Source organism: Carcharhinus amblyrhynchos, chromosome 23 (genome assembly GCF_965287045.1).
Source record: "Carcharhinus amblyrhynchos chromosome 23, sCarAmb.v2.hapA, whole genome shotgun sequence".
NCBI classification, from domain to species: domain Eukaryota; kingdom Metazoa; phylum Chordata; class Chondrichthyes; order Carcharhiniformes; family Carcharhinidae; genus Carcharhinus; species Carcharhinus amblyrhynchos.
This window is the reverse complement of record NC_137346.1, coordinates 42036161-42050832: the sequence shown is the minus strand read 5'-3', so window position 1 is coordinate 42050832 and position 14672 is coordinate 42036161. Positions and strand designations below refer to the sequence as shown.

Sequence of the window (14672 nt, the reverse complement as noted above, 5' to 3'; positions counted from 1 at the left end):
TAATTTCCCAACTAGCTCCCTAAATTCTGACTGTGGGATGAGATTCTTCTTTCTGGCTAAATTGTTGATCTTGAAAGCCAAGGCTGTTCATCCTCTCCTGCTGGGGTGGTTGTGACTCCCTTGATCTTGGCACCAGGAAGGCAGCATATCATTTTGGATTCACATCAGCATCTGCCTGCCTGTTGTCCTAATGATCGAATCTCCTATTGCTCTTCCTTGTGCCTCCCTGCACAATGAGCCAACAGTCATGGACTTGGCTCTGATTGCACTCCGCTGATGAACCATTTCTTGTGTCGGAACTTAAAACTGGTCAGAGAGATTGGAGATGTCGTTAATGTGTCCTGCAGGTGTAGAAGAAAATGAGCAAGATTAATGGAATGCTGGATTTTTAACCTAGTTTACTAGAATAGTCAAAATCTTGAACACCAATCAAATTACTCATTAATCTTCTACATTACAGTCATGAAGTCATGCTGCAACTGTGTAAAGCCTTAGTTAGACCACACCCAGAGTACTGTTCAGTTCTGGGCTCCACATTTTATGAAGTATGGACTTTGAGGGAGGGCTGTGCAGATTGATTAGATTAGTACTGAGCCTCTAAAGGTTGTTATGAGGAAAGATTGCACAAACTGTGATAGAATACCCTGTAATGTAGAAGACTAATAAGTAATTTAATTGGTGTTCAAGATTTTGAGAGGAACAGCTAGGGTTGATAGAAAGAAACAATTTCTTCTGGTTGAGGACTGGTACCTGGGACGTAGCCGACATTTCAGGAGAGAAAACAGGAAATACTTCCATATGCAAACAGGTTTGAACTCTCTTCTGTACATGGTAATTGATGTTTGGTTAGTTGTTGATCTTGGCTCTGAGATGGATAGATTTTCGTTAATCAAAAGTATTAAGGGATTTGGGGCAAAGATGGGAAAGGGAGGTAAGTCAGGTCAGCCATGACTCATTGAATGGTGGAAGAGACTCGAGGGGCTATTCCTATTCTACTCCTGTTCCTAACAAGAATTGCAGATGTTTTGCTGTTGAATTGCGCAGGATGATGTTACAGGCTTTTTCTCATGTTGTGCAATGTGTCCTTTTTCCTGCATTAAAGTCGTGATTCTTTTAGAATCTGTGATCTTGTTCAGCAATGGTAGAAGCAAGTAATGTGTTTGTTAAATTATGAGTTGTACGTATTGCATACGTAAAATAAATTAATCACTGATCAGGTGTAATTTAAAAGCCACTTGAACTTTGCTGTTGAAGTTATGTAAGCCTCTCAATTGAATTGTAGTCTTGTAGCTCATTCTCAGCTATCTATAATTTTGTATGTAATCAATGGGACCTAGCAAGCGTGTAATAGAGTTAAACTGCTACTACTGGATTACTGTACTCATGATTAATACCCAGCTGGCCAGTGAGATAAACCTCTATTTTGAAGCATCTGGATGGCATGGCCTTGAACAGTCTCATCTTGTGATTAACTATCCTGGCATCTATATCATCAGTAATAAACAAAGTGAAAGGAGTAAGTCGACATTGACAGGAAGTGTACATGAAGTGACAAATTATTGTAAAATTTTTCGATGGGAGATTTCAATTTAGATTAGGATTTTACGTGAGATGCAATACCGTTTGAGTAATATTAATTCTTTCAATTTTAAACACAAAATTCAGTGATTATAAAGACGACCAGGGTTTGTTATCAAGGAGGTTGTACAGCTAAAATCAATTGTTTTATTGAGAAACCTAGATAGATGGTTAAGGCTCCATGCATGAAAACGCCATTATTGATTTTAGTACTATCACCACCTTCTTAGAATCATAGATCCCTACAATGCAGAAGGAGGCCTTTTGGCCCATCAAGTCTGCACTGACTCTCCGAAAGAGCATTCCACCCAGGCCCTACCTCTGTAACCCCTCATATTTACCCTATTAATTCCCTTAACTTATACATCTTGGGTTACTAAGGGGTAATTTAACTTGGCCAATCAACCTAACCCACACATCTTTGGACTGTGGGAGGAAACCTACACAGACATGGGGAGATCGTGCAAATTCCACACAGACAGTCAACTGAGGCTGGAATTGGGCCCGGGTCCGCTGTGAGGCAACAGCGCTAACCACTGTTCCAGCTTTGACTAAAGAACTTGACAAGCTTGCTAAAACAATTTGGAATGTTTTATGATACAGTGACTACAGAGAAGCTTCATTCCTTATTCCTATAGATTCAACCCACTCTGTGACACCATAGATGCAGAGAGCTGATAAGACTGCTGCAAGACCATGATTACAGCAGTGCAACAGAGATAGATACCACTTAAGTTGCTTTTCTATGCCTATTCCAAATAACAGTTCGTGCAGCTGCTTTCTGCATCAGTCCAAATTTATTCATTGAATACAACAACTTGTATTAGTATGGCACCGTTACTGAAAAAAATTCTGAAGTGTCTTATTAGACGACTCTTGACACCAAGCTACGTAGGACTGTTGACAATGTAGATTTTAAGAGAGATTGAGAGGTTTAGGGTTGTGGAAATGAAGAAGTTTATGGAGATATGGAGAGATAGACATAAAAAGCACAGCTGGTCTACCCAGTCTGTAAAAGTGGGAACAGAGGAAATAGTGCTATCCCCTTCTACATGGGATCAAATATACATTGAAGAACTGTTGTTAGAAAATCTGATTCAGAACAGTAAAATTCTAAATTAGGTATCCAATTTGAGCCTGCTCTATTTCCACCGGGCAGTTAAAGTTGAGTTTTGGTAATGCTTGACACTTTATGGGATAAAATAGTGCTGTGTAACATTAATGCATTTGTATACACTTGCAGTTTTATCAAACACATTGACATGAACCCAGGTTACAATTGGAGAGAAGAATTTGTGTTATAAAGGTATGAGTAGGTTGAAATCACCTTGTAGAATACTTGGATCAAACAGGGACTAACATTTTTCTTAAAACAGAAAAGGGGATTTTTACTCAAATTTTCTTTGCTATTGTTGGACATTGTGGCTTCAACCTCTTAGGGTACATATTTTACCACAATGAAACAAATAAATTATAACCCTCGTAAGGTAATGCCACCAACATCCCATATTCACAGGAGTTTTTCAAATGGACGCTACATGTACTGTGAAATTTTTTCAACAATCTCAAGGAGCTGAGAATATAATAAGCATTTCATCAGCTGCAACAATGCTAAGAACTTAAATTTAAGTTTTAAGTTTATTTATTAGTGTCACAAATAGGCTTACGTTAACACTGCAATGAAGTTACTGTAAAAATCCCCTGGTCACTACATTCCGGTGCCTGTTCTGGTACACTGAGGGAGAATTTAGCACGGCCAAGAATATCTTTCAGACTGTGGAAGGAAACTGCAGTACTCAGGAAACCCACACAGACTAGGGGAGAACATGAAGTCTCTGCACAGACAGGCTGGGAATCAAACCCGGGTCCCTGGCACTGTGAGGTAGCAGTGCTAATCATTGTGCCACCTTGGAAGCTAATATTGCAATAGACAAAATGTTGCAAGTAACGTAACTGTAGCAGTACCAGTTCATAACCAAAAGATAATGAGCACTCAAATAGCCTGGAACCTGGTGTACTCACACCTCCTGGAACGGTATGGAGCCTAGAATGAGCACATGATTAGCATTCAAACTCTTTCCTTCTGTGGTTCACAAAACACATTTTGACTAAATACAAAACACCTGCTAATTGATAGCGCAATAATCAGTCTAACTGTATACAGAAAAAGTAGCTTTTTGCTTCCTGTATCTTTGAAACTATTGAAAACCAGGCTCCATGTTTGTCCTTTAACCCTGTGAAACGTGTGGAATTTCTGGGTCTCGTTAGGAAACTGGTCCATGTGTTACATCTTAGTCCGCATGGGACGTGTGCATTTTCTGGTGCACATTGTCAACAAAGAGTTGCATTTGGAAGCGGAAGCAGAGGCAGTGGCTGCTGGGATTCGGACTCTGATATCTTTCGTCATCACTATTTTTAGACTTGGAGCACGTTTTAGAGTTTAAAGAGGGTTTGGTGCATTGGAAGCTCCTGATTTCCAATGTGTCTGTGATTTCAGGATGACTCTTGTATTATAAAGTGTAAGGGTCTCTCAGTCAGAGCCAACTGCTTGCAAATATATGCTTTTGGGTGTCCATTTGTATAGATTTTGCTTTATACTGTTTTCAGAAAATTAAGTGGCATAAATATTTTGGTCACAGAGCTTTTCAGAACACACCAGGCATTTCATACACATCTACGAGAAATGCACAGAAACATTGGACTCTGATGAAACATTGTAAGCTTTCAAGAAATCAAATTTAACAAAAGCAGAGTAATTTATTTGTAGAAAACTGAAAAATGGTTAGTGTCCAGAATAGTGCTGAGATGTTGGTTGTCTAAAATAATACAGTTTTTGTTTCAAGGAGGCTTAATACAAATGCACTCCACATATTACTTTTTCTGTCTTTCTGAACACGTAACTTTTTTTATTGGAAAACCTTGGTGAGATGACAGGCTTAAGAGGAATCTGACAAGTAACACAATGAAAGTCATAGCACTTCCAAGCAATTTATTGTGTGTGAAGAGCTTTAAGATATTATGACTTGATAAGATGCTCCATAAATGCTGGTATTATATTTACTTAGATCGAAGCCCCGACTGATTCCTTTGCATTACCCGGTGGTTTGATTTTTAAATTTCATAATGTTTGTGAATTTTTTTAAAGTAACCTTTAAAGTCCTTTTAACACCACTCCTACCCCACCCCTGCTGAAGATGTGAGTAATGGAAATATGTACATTCACCCTCAGTAATACTGTCAAAATGTCTGCTTTGTCATTATGTGCAGTGAACATCATAGTTTTATACCACTAATCTTTACTTTTTTATCACTAGATCACATACTGGCTTAAGTGAAGTTGGGATGTTAACTATTAATATTTAAATTGAGTTAATTTAATTTAAAAATACTTTTGAGTGATCACTTACAGTAAATATTCACCATTATTGAAGTTTAAATTCTATAAAGATGTCATTCCACATGATTAATGTAAGAATTATTGGAATGTATAGTGAGCTGGCTAAAGTTCATACAGGGCGGCACGGTAACAGAGTGGTTAGCGCTGCTGCTTCACACCTCCAGGGACCTGGGTTTGATTCCCGGCTTGCGTCACTGTCTGTGTGGAGTTTGTACATTCTCCTCGTGTCTGCGTGGGTTTCCTCCAGGTGCTCTGATTTCCTGCAACAGTGCAAATATGTGCAGGTTAGGTTGATGCTAAAATTGCCCCTTAGTGTCCTGAGATACATAGGTTAGGGGGATTAGCGAGTAAATATGTAAGGATATGGGGGTAGGGCCTGGGTGGGATTGTGGTCGGTGCCTCTTGAAATTCTAACTATTATAACTATTATGTATAACATATCAACACTTCATTTTGTAATGATGCAGGTGAATATCCCTGGTAGCTTTTGCAAAATATGTCACAAAAATATGCTGCTTAACATTTTATGTTAATAATGGTTTTAAAAGATTATTCATAAATAATTTAATTAGAATAGATCAACACAATTACGTTTCCTATGGAGCGAATAGAATAAACTGACTTTCAAAAAGGAAAAAAACAGAATACTGTGACTGCTAAAATATGAAATGAAAAACAGATATTACTGTAGATGCTCAGCATGTCTTATAGAATCCGTGGAGAGAGAAACAGAGTTAACATTTCAAATTAATGACTGTACATCAGAAATGTTCTGATGAAATATCATTGACCTGAAATGTTAATTCTGTTTCTCTACTCAAAGATGCTGCCAGATCTATTGAATATTTCTAACATTTTCTGTTTTAAAATAGAACCTTTTGTCTTGAAACTTAAGATATTTAAGATTTGGTTCTAACACTAGTAAAAGACAAAAAATCCTGATGATGAAAATAATCTGCTTGTCCATGGGGAACGTGGCACATTATAACTGCAAACTGAAAACAAAATGATAAAATATTTTACAGGCATACTGTGATAAAAAGGAGGGTTCTTGACAGAAATAAGGCCATTAAAGGATAGACAGGATAATACCACAGGTAATTTTAGAGAGCTGGCAAACGTATTAAATAATTATTTTACTTTGGTATTTACAAGAGGGATAGAATAGGTAGACAGGGCATTGAATGATGAGATGAGGAATGAGATGATTGTATTGATTTTCTTTTAAAAAAAGGGAATACATTGAACAAAAGGATCAAACTTTCAGACCCCAGTCTGGATGGATTGCATTCACGCATCTTAAAAGAGTCCTGGATGAGATAGCAGATGCAATACTGCAAGTAATTGATATTTTGTCAGAAAAAGGTGGTGTACCAGAGGAATGGCAGATAGTTGGCATAATTCCTACATCTTGTGCAATCAATTCTATGTAATCCTCCTCAATATGAAAGTTCAATTAATATGATTAGAGTGAAGTAGTAATTACAATGAAGCAGTCTTCTATTTTTAATGCTACTGAGTTTTGTGTTTAAAATTTACTGATGAAACATTCCTTCCAAAGCTATGCACAGTTAAAGCTATTAGCTTTGTTGATGGCCAGTTATGATCAAATCATGGAATCTTGATTAGCTAGGGGTGGGAAATAGAGTCAAAAGTGGAGTTCTCGACTCACTTTAAGACTTCAGTTAGTTATAGAAAGAGATCTTGCAAAGTTTAACAATGTAACTCATGGGATAGAATTTTATGAGAATGATTCTAAGTGTCCAGGTAGCGTGAAAATGCGAGAGTTGCAAATCTGCTTTTTGGCCGAGCATTCACACCCAATCTTATGCACATAGTGCATGGGAAAATGGTCTAGACCATTTCTAGCTGTTGCAGGCAGTGGGCCGGGCTTAATTTGCTAGCCAGCCTGCAGAGGGAGCTGCTGCATATACGCAGACCTCTGATTCTGCATGTGCGCAATAGCAGCAGCAGAGGTCTGACAGACAGACAGAGAGCTGTCAGGCCCTACTGCTGCAGGCAGCTTGAACAAACTCTCCCCCACTCCCTCCGCTTGAAATGCATATCTGGTGAGAGGCTGACCTCACCAGACATCCGGCTCTCATAAGATCATGAGGGCCGAGAAATCAGGGGTGAGCCTGATTTCTTAGCTTTCGTGCGACTTTACTGATTTGCTCCACCCATCAATGGGCAGAGTGAACTGGTAAAATTCCACCTGTATAATTAACCATCTGTCAGGCATCCTAGGCATTCTGAATGGCAAGTGTTAAACAACCTTCATCCTAAATGCTACAGGAAACTCATCAGAGTTTGCTACTTTATTGATACGTCTTTGGACCATTTTGCACTTCAATTATTTCACTGTACTTGACAGAAGCATTTTTGTGATGCAGTTTTATTCAGTGGATGGCTGAGATGTTTAACAACTTTCCCTGCTACCTGCAACTGCGACACACTAACGTATTCACAGTGACGGGGATGATTTAAGTTGAAGCTGCTGTGGCTCAAACTAATTCCTTTAGCCACTTGTAAAAAAATTATGGGTGTGATCTTACTGGCCAGCTGTGCTGGTCGATCGGTGCAGTGGGCCGGGAAGATGGTGTATGAAGTTTTTGCTGTAGGCGCGAACCGGTCTCGTGCTAAAAGCCATCTTCCTGGCCCTGTTTTGCCAGCAGGAAGCCAATTGAAATATTAATGTCTTCATTTAAATCTGATTATTGGGTTCAGTATGGCCGTTTCCAGCCTCCGTTGCTCATGGTCCCTATCCAATGGAGATCAGGCACCGTGGCCACGCTGAGGGGATCAGACCCCTTTGATTCCCCAGGTGGTAGGGGGCATGGCCAGGCAGTGTCGAATGGGTGTTGTATCCTGGCACTGGACACTCTGGCACTGCCCACTGAACATCATAACAGTGCCAGGGGCAGTGCTATGGGGGGGCATGCGGCAGGGCTATGAGGTGGGGAGGTGTGATGACTTCAGCCAGGCTAATGAGGCTGGCTTACTAGAGTCTGAACTGCCTGATGAGTCCAAATTGATGGTTAAATCAGGTAGTCTCATGCCCTCTATTCAAAGCAGGTAGGTCAGTCGCCCAGTCTGCATTCGGCAGGGAACAACTGAAAGCTGTCTGTGTACAGATGTATGGTGTAAATAAAGCAGCTTGGTGATGGGACTTTTGCCTCCATGGAGTTAGTACAGTGGCAGTGAGGAAAAAGGAGTGACCTGAAGGAATTTGCTGAATCACCACACATATTGAGGGTAAGCCATTGTTGAGAAAACATGCCGCTGTTTGGGAAGTTGGACTCTTTTGACCCTGCAGTGGAGGACTGGGCCCAATATATGGAAAGGATGAAGCATTTCTTCAGGACAAACAACATAACCTCAGATGAAAAGCAAAGGGCTATCCTGCTGACTGCATGTGGACCAGCAACTTTTTCGATTATGCTCAGTTTAACTTTCCCGGAGGCACCAGACATAAAGTCCTTCCAAGAGTTGTCAAACTTGTTCAAGAATATTATGACCCTAAGCCACCCCTGATCCTGAGGAGGTACCATTTTTATTCCACATTTTGAGAAACGGGGGAGTCAGTCATCAGTTTCCTAACAAGGCGAAGATGTCTTGCAGAAGCTTGTGAATTCGGAGAGGACACTAAATGAGATGCTCCGAGACTGATTGGTGTGCGGAATTAACAATACAACCATATATAAATGCCTGTTGGCGGAGGCCCAGCTGAACAGGCAGTGCAGCTGGCCTTGCCATTAGAAAAAGCATCGAGTGGAGTGCATGAGCCCCAAAATATCCCAATGGAGGTAGAGGCCAATACCAGGGAAACTGGGTTAGGGGATTACCACTACTACGGGGCAGGCCACTACGTAGCGGCCCTCCGGAAGGATTTGGATACGAGGGAGCCCAAGTCCGCCTATAGAACTGAACTTAGACAAGGTCCGGTTAAGCCCAGAGTGACAGCAGTTCCTGTCGAGCCCTGCCCGACACAACATTGCGATGGTTGCCAGTGTCAGGATGCACAGAGGAAAAGCAAGCCTCCTAAACCAACATGGTCGAAAAGAACACATAGGGCAAGGGACAGGAGAATGCACAACCTGGAAGCTCCCCCTAGCTTTGACGAGGAACAGCTACTGTGCACAGCAGTGACAAAATCAGAACCAATCAAATTGTCAGTGAGACTGAATGGACATCCAGTTGTAATGGAGGTCGAGACAGGCGCAGCAGTATTGGTCAGAGGGGAGACAGTGTTTAACAAGATACGCACTGGACTCCAACCCTTAGCCCTGACCAAAACTTCAGCAAGGCTGAGGATCTATACAGGGGAACCGCTGAAAGTGATGGGTACAACCCATGTGCCAGTTGCTTATGGGAAACAGTTAATTAGGCTCCCATTAATGGCAGTGGAAAGTTTGGGACCGAGCTAATTAGGGTGAAATTGGCTACAAGAACTCCAGTTAGATTGGACAAATATCTTCCAGCTGGAAAATGGTCGCCTGAGTGAGGCCCTGAGCAAATATCCGGAGGTTTTTCAGGACAATGAAAGGAGTCAAGGCAAAATTGCCCGTCGACCTGGAAGCTGTCCCAAAGTTTTGCAAAGCCTGACTGCCACCTTTTGCGTTAAAAAGTCGATGCAGAAATCAAAAGATTACTGCATGAAAGAATAATAAAACCAGTCCAGTTTGCAGAATGGACGGCACCCATGGTTCCTATCTTAAAGCCGGATGTCTCGGTGTGCCTTTGTGGTGATTTCAAACAGACGATAAATCGTTACTCCCAGCTAGACAAATACCCAATCCCCAGGATTGAGGACCTGTACGCAAAGTTGCCAGGAGGATTCCTATTCACAAAACTAGACATGAGCCATGCATACCTGCAACTATGGCTGGACGAGGATTCACAAAAATTTGCCACAATAAATATGCTGAAAGGCCTCTTCCAGTATAAAAGATTGCCTTTCAGGGTTTTGTCAGCTTGTGCCTTATTCCAAAGGACCATGGGGAGCATCCTTCAGGGGTTACCACAGGTTGCAATCTACCTAGATGATTTGCTTTATTATTGTCACATGTATTAACATACAGTGAAAAGTAGTGTTTCTTGTGCGCTATATGGACAAAGCATACCATTCATAGAGAAGGAAATGTGAGGGTGCAGAATGCAGTGTTACAATCATAGCTAGGATGTAGAGAAAGATCAACTTAATGCAAGGCAAGTCCATTCGAAAGGCTGACAGCAGCAGGGAAGAAGCTGTTCTTGAGTCGGTTGGTACATGGCATCAGACTTTTGCATCTTTTTCCCGAAGGAAGAAGGTGGAAGAGAGAATGTCCGGGGTGCATGGGGTCCTTAATTATGCTGACTGTTTTGCCGAGGCGGCGGGAAGTATAGGCAGAGTCAGTGGACGGGAGGTTGGTTTGCATGATGGATTGGGCTACATTACAACCTTTCGTAGTTCCTTGCTGTCTTGGGCAGAGCAGGAGCCATACTAAACTATGATACAACCAGAAAGAATGCTTTCTATGGTGTATTTGTAAAAGTCGGTGAGAGTCGTAGCTGACATGCCAAATTTCCTTAGTCTTCTGAGAAAGTAGAGGCGTCGGTGGGCTTTCTTAACTATAGTGTCGGCATGGGGGGACCAGGCCAGATTGCTGATGATCTGGACACCTAAAAACTTGAAGCTCTCAACTCTGTACTTCGTCCCCACTGATGTAGAGAGGGCATGTACTCCTTTACGCTTCCTGAAGTCCATGACAATCTCCTTCGTTTTGTTGACATTGAGGGAGAGATTATTGTTGCAGCACCAGCTCACCAGATTCTCTATCTCATTCCTGTACTCTGTCTTGTCATTGTTTGAGATCTGACCCACTACAGTGGTGTCGTCAGCAAACTTGAAGATCGAATTGGAGGGGAATTTGGCCACATATTCGCAAGTGTATGAGGAGTATAGGAGGGGTCTGAGAACACAGTCTTCTGGGACACCGGTGTTGAGGATGATTGTGAAGGAGGTGTTGTTGCCTACCCTTATTGATTGTGGTTTGTGAGTTAGGAGGTTCAGGATCCAGTCGCAGAGGGAGGTGCCAAGGCCCAGACCACGAAGTTTGGAGATGAGCTTCATGGAAGTAATAGTGTTGAAGACTGAGCTGCTGTCAATAAATAGGAGTCTGACGTAGCTGTCCTAGTTATCTAGGTAGTCCAGAATTGAGTGCAGGGCCAGGGAAATGGTGTCTGCTGTGGTCCTGTTGTGGCGGTAGGCAAACTGTAGTGGGTCCAGGTAGTCTATGTCCTCATTACGGGAAGAACAAGGGCAGAACATCTGCAGAACCTGGAGGAAGTTCTCAGGAGATTTGCAGCAGCAGGAGTCCGTTTGAAAACGAAAAAATGCGTCTTTTTAGCACCAGAAATAACTTACCCCGTGTACAAAGTGGATAAGTTGGGCGTACTCCTCTGGAGGATTGGGTATGAGCAATAAAAGACACCCTAGCTCCCACAACCATCCAAGAGTTATGGTCGTTTTTAGGACTGGTAACATACTACTCGAAATTCATACAGTATAGGGTCTCCACTCTAGATCCCCTCCATCAGTTGCTAATAAAGCAACAAACTTGGGAATGGCCGGCTGTCCAAGACAGGGCCTTTAAGAAAATTAAACAGCAACTCTCATCTGAAAATGTAATGTCATGTTATGACCCCAAGAAGGAATTGGTACTCACTGTGACGCAGTCCAGGCACACAGGCGGCAGAACGAACAAGTGCGGCCAATAATGTTCGCCTCCAGGACACTGGCAATGGCAGAGCGAAAATATGCCCAGATTGAAAAGGAAGGACTGGCGGTAATCTTCACAATTAAAAAATTTCACCATCTGGACAAAAATGTATGATCGTAACAGATCATAAACTCTTGCTGGGTCTACTGAAGGAAGACAAAGCAGTACCGCCGATAGCATCAGCTTGGATCCAGTGTTGGGCATTATTACTGGTGGTATGTCAGTATCGATTGGAGCACCGACTAGGGACTAGAGTGGCAAATGCCGATGCTTTAAGCTGCCTACTGTTACCAGATCATTGGTACCCAGAGTGGAGGAGACCATGATGACTTGTGATACCTTCCTGGTGGATGCACGCAATGTACACCAGTGGACACAGAAAGACCCTGTATTGGCGAAGGTAAAGCACCTGGTGCTAACGGGGCAACTGGAAAGACCAGTCCATCCACAGTTCCACCCATACTTGAGCAGAAGGGAACAAACACATCACGGTGGAAGACAGGATACTGCTATGGGGAGCACGGGTCATCGTCCTAAGGCAGGGCCGTGGAGCCATACATGACGGGCACCCTGGAGAATCAAAAATTAAAATGCTGGCCAGGAGCAATGTCTGGTGACCAGGCCTGGATGCAGACGTAGCGAAACTGGTAGGACAGTGCCAGAAGTGCCAATAGGGGCAGAAGGCATTACCAGCAGCCCCACTGCTCCCGTGGGAATGGCCAGGCAGACCATGGTCGTGACTCTGTGTTGATCTTGCAGGCTCGTTTATGGGGTCCATGTTTCTGATGACAGTAAATGCCCACTCCAAGTGGTTAGACGCCTGTAAACTAGACTCGGCACACACGACGGCAACCGTTGAGAAACTGTGCGCCTTGTTTGCAATGCACAGGATCCTAGAGGAATTAGTTTCTGATAATGGTTCAGTGTTCACCAGCATAGAATTCACAAAATTTATGAAATCAAATGGGATCCGGCACATCAAGACGGCACCTTGCCATCCGGCATCAAATGGGTTAGCGGAGAGAGCAGTCTAGACGTTAAAGGCTAGGTTGAAAAAACAGCCAGCGGCCTCATTACAGACGAAACTATCAAGGTGGTAATTTGACTACAGGGCCACACCACACAGCACCACGGGAACTGCACCAGCAAAGTTACTGATGCACCGGACTTCCCTGACAAGCTTAGGTTGCGAAGTGAAACACCCCAGTTTACAGATTTTTTTGCCATTTGGGAATTTTTTGGGTGAAGATCGGCCCCTGTATCTGGCTATCATTTAACTGCTGGAGGTGTATGTTCCAATAAAGTTCACTGTTTAGTCTGAGCGTAGAACAGTCAACCATGATGAAATCTTCAAATCTCTCCTCTCTTGACAAAAATATAAATTTCACTATCTGTGAAAATGGTTTCCTTTGCAATCAATCAACCTTCATCACTGGCAGGTAGTTGGAGGACTGGGCAGTGGATAAAGAATAAAAGCAAAATACTGCAGGTGCTGGAATCTGAAACAAAAACAAAAAATGCTGGAAAACCTTAGGTGTGGAGAGAGAATAGAGCCAGTGTTTCCAGTCTGGATGACCCTTTGTCAGAGCTGAAAGACTCTTAAAGAGCTTCGTCAGAGTTCTTAATCAGAGCTCTGACGAAGGGTCATCCAGACTTGAAATGTTGGCTTTATTCTCTCTCCACAGATGCTGTCAGATCTGCTGAGATTTTCCTGCATTTTCTGTTTTTAATGTAAAGAATAAACTGAAGCATGCTGGCTGGAATAGAAATTACAACATGGGAACAGACCATTAGGCGCAATCTGTCTGTAAAGCCTACCTTTCTGACCGTTGTCCTAATATCTCCTTCTGCTATTTGTATAAAAGTTTGCTTGATAATGCCCCTGTGAAACACCATTACCGAATTAAAGATTCTGTAGAAATGCAGGTTGTTATGATTGTTGCTCATCCCTCACAGGAGCAGTATACTCAATTTTGTATAACTACTATGTTTCACATTCCTTTAGTTCCCTTTCCTTTAATTACATAAGCTTAATTGTCAACATAAATCACTAGCCAGCTTTGTGGTACAACTTCACTCTGTCATAAATCTCTTGCATTTAATTTTGCATCTTTATCCCCTTGTTCTTGACCCACCCAATCACTGGAATCAGTCTGCTTCTATCCGCCACATCTTGACTGACATAATTTTAACTCCCCACGTCCAACCATCAAACCATCTCTTAATCTCTTTTAGTTGAATGAAAACAGCCCCAAGTCTTTTTGTTTGTATTTGCATTTGCTCATATGAGGCAGAAACATAGAGAATCCTTGCTGATCTTTTCTATTTCCTCTGTGTTCTTCCTTTAGTGTGGAGCTTAAAATTGCCTGCAGTATTGTAACAATATAAAGTTTTACATAAAGCCATCATTAAATCTTTTAAATTTTATATCTTTTGCCAAAATCTTAGTATTCCATTTGATGTTTTTAATGATATCACTTGTAAATACTGTTTTTAATACATTTGTACATTTGAACCTCAAATCACTTTTTATAAAATTATTTTATGGGATGTGAGCGTTGCTGGCAATACCAGCATTTGTTATCCAAGTCTGTTTGCCCTTTCTCTACCATATCACCTGTTTCTCTCCATCCAAAGTATAATTATTTTGTTTACCAGAAAGTGCTATTTTGCAGTCAATCTGCAAAAATAATAAGTAGTTACGTTGGTTTGTTTAGGGAGATAAATGCTGCCTTGCTGTTTATTAGCTGACGTGGATAAGCCTAGGAACTCGCGTGACTTTACGCGACTTGCATAGGTACAGGCCTGTGATGAAACACATTGTCCATGGCATTTCTAACACCAAAAATGCTATTGTATAGGTAAAAGTAATAATTTTCTTGTCACTTGATTTTTTTTCATATGTTGCAAGCCTTATTTTGGTGTTCAGTTTAGGG

At 41.8% G+C, this 14672-nt stretch overlaps 1 protein-coding gene across 4 annotated transcripts in view; it reads left to right on the top strand.

The window, feature by feature from the left end:
- srrm3 (serine/arginine repetitive matrix 3) overlaps window positions 1–14672 on the top strand; it is a 705551-nt gene that overhangs the window by 41250 nt on the left and 649629 nt on the right. The gene's annotated exons all lie outside the window — the stretch shown is intronic.